The following is a 3,125-nucleotide window of genomic DNA, read 5'->3' as shown; positions in this document are numbered from 1 at the left end:
AAGATAAGTGGGGGCAGGCTCCTGCATAGGCCAGCCCTCAGCATTTGCTCCTCTGCCTGGAGAGCTCTCTTGCCCAAGGTGCTGCAGGATACGGCTGTGCAACAAGGCTGCGGAGAAGTTTATCGTTATCCTGGGCTGCTCTTTCCCTCTCTGCCCTTTCCATTCCATCTCCACCTGCCACGTGCAATCAGACCCATCCCGTTCAGTTGCTCCGTCACTGCCAGCAAGGGGAGGGAGAGGATGGGGAGAGAAAAACACGGGCAAATTGATTAGCAGCCCCCCTTCCCAGCCTTCGCTTCAGTCACTGATGGCATGAGAGGTGGCATCGCCGAGCGCTCGGCCCCAGGAGCAGGCAGAGGATGAGCGGGGCTGATTTCAACCCGTGCTGCGGACGCGGGCAGATCAATATTTGCCCAACGGGAAAGGGAACAACCGCTGGAGGGAAAAAAAAAAACGTTTTGGTTTTCAGCATAATAAGAGGGTATCACGGCTAATGGAGAAGAAAGGAGATAAAACCCTAAATCTACATGACAGTGTCCCCTGAGCTCAGCCTTGTGTGCTCAAGCTGAAAATCCACATCATGACAGGTATGAAAAGCTGCAGTTCTAGTTTAGAGGTTTTCTTTGGGGCTGCTCTCTCCCACCCTGCCACCCTTCGCCCTGCGCTCCCACCACGGCACTGCAGGTTAGTTAGACTGGGACTGGTGGTAGATCGGAAAATACCAGTTTTAAGCCCTGAGATGAAAGCACTGATTTTTCCTTCTCTGTTTTTTCATGTTTCTTTAATAGGTTTACCCTGACTGCATGCGGAGTAAGGTACTGGTCAGGAAAAATATCGGTGTGTGGCATCTCCGCAGCAGGGTTAGAAGAGGCAGGAACAGCCCGGGCTCCATCACAGGAGGTTGCATGGCCACAGCAGCTGGTCGGAGCAATCCCTCTGTGAAAGGAGAACCTCACCTGGCAGAGAGCGAGCAAAGGTAGGGATTCCTGCCAATCCCCTGAACGTCTGCTCTCAGACAGCGTATTTTCTCCATCAGCTCTAATGTAGTCCATTAAGTTAATATCAACAAATTAATTTTACTTATTAGTTACAGTAACACCAAGGAAATAATCCATTTGGGTTCCTGAACCAGCTGCCGAGGTAACTGCTGGTGGATGCGGGGCAATTCCCAAGCGTGGCAGGGATGGAGCCTGGAAATTCCTCCTTTTTCGGTTGGGATGCATCCTCCCGGCACACGATCCCGGAGGGAGGCAGTGCTAACTCTGCAGCCTGTACCGGTTCCCCCCGGGGAGGCAGACGTCAGGCAGCCAGTGACCTCCCCACCGCCAGGCATTAGATTCATTTCAGTCCTATTGTTCGTGCAGCAGCCACGGGTTTGTGTCGAGATCAGAGCCGCATTGTGCCAGGCACTAAACAAGCACATAATAAGTGACAGCCCCTGTCCGTTACAGTCTATCTAATCAGGACATGCAGAAGGTGGGAGAAGGGATTTATTGTTATCCTCGTCTTACTGCTGAGCCAGAGGCAAAGCTGAGCTCCGCAGCTGGATTTTCTGAGGCTCAAGGTGCAGCTTGTTGTTTCCCCTAATTTAGTGTAGCAGCCTCAAAAAAGTGGTCCTGCTTTTCTCCCCCTCCCTGGCTTTTCTCCCCCTGCTCCTCTGCAGCCGGGGAGCCATGGGGATGCGTCAGTTCAGACAGCTCATTTGCAGGGAAAGCAACCCACGAAAATAAAGAAAGAAGTATGGTTTTCCATCAGTTTGGTTGAAACAGCTCCTGCTGTAGCCATGGGATCGTTAGAGCTGGTGGACAAGGAGGAGAGGTGTCCCCGAGGGCAGGCAGCAGCGCAGCATCGCATCTTGCATTGCCAGCAGTTACGGCAGGTCAGGGCAAACTGGTCCCCAGTCCAGTGCCTCGTCCCTGCGGTCGGTACAGGAACGTACCAGGGCTGTGCGATGGGGTGACACCAAGAGGAGGGAAGCCTGTCTTAAACGCAGCTTAATTTTCTCCCAGATACCTGGGAATTTGGCCCATTTAAGCGGTTTTGATAAATACCAACTCTGCCGTGGTCGCCCGCTGTGCTGTGGGACATCTCCACTCCCGCGATCCTAGTTCAAGTTTGCCAGGAGTTTTTATGGGGTTGAGCAAATAGACTGTTCACGCCTAACACTTCTATGAGGTTATACGGACCAGAAAACTTGTCCCTCTGTGTGGTGCTTTTTAAGGCAAAGTGTTCTTCAGTGCCTTTTTCCAGCCCAGAAACTCAGGAATGTAGGTGCTTAAAAAAAAAAATTAAAAAAAAGTCACATTGCTGTTATACAGGAGAGATCTATACTTATTGACAAAGAAGCCTGGCAGAGCTGGGAATTCCCTAGGAATTAAGGAGAAGGGAATTGCTGTGCGGGAAGACAGCTTGTAAAGCGGGTAACGCCGGGAAGCGTAACACCAGTCGATTATCCCATCAGCTGGGCTGGAGTCGGTGGGAGCTGCTGCGGAGCTAACTGAGCCTGGGGAAGGAGCACAGCTAATGGTGTGAGTTGTGGGAGCCCTTTCCCACTTGCCAAATGCAGTTGTTAATGTCCATTAGGCAGACGGTGTAAGCGGATGCCCCAGAAAACCAGCACAGCCCTGGAGGGCCTGTAACTCCACACCAGGCTGAACGTTAAGGAACTAATTTTAACTTCTAAGCAGCATCCTTTCTGCCAGCCACGGAGGGATTAGAGTAACAGTTTTTGAAATTATTTAAAAATAACATCAGACTTAATCATAGCTATTTATTAAATCCATTATCCTCTGTCAGTTATGGGACACTGATTTATTCAGCTGCAGAAACTATAATCACCTATGGCCAAAAGTCTTACTTTTTTTTTTTTTTTCCTAACGGAGCCCAGTAATAATTATTCCTTTAGTCCCTGACTCTGTAACTCAAGGAACTGAAACAGAGAAATCTATGGTGAATTTGGGGATGAGGCACAACAGAGTGATGGAGAAACCTTGGACTTCATGAAAAAACACATAATTTTGTATAACTCATGTGTGGCCTTGCTCCATGGCACCTAGCAGGAGAAAGGCTAAGGAGTGGAGTACCTTGTAAATCACGTAGGGGAGAGAAACCCCATGAAAACCCCA

This window comes from Harpia harpyja, chromosome 21 (genome assembly GCF_026419915.1).
Source record: "Harpia harpyja isolate bHarHar1 chromosome 21, bHarHar1 primary haplotype, whole genome shotgun sequence".
Classification (NCBI taxonomy): Eukaryota; Metazoa; Chordata; class Aves; order Accipitriformes; family Accipitridae; genus Harpia; species Harpia harpyja.
Note: the sequence above shows the minus strand (reverse complement) of the source record.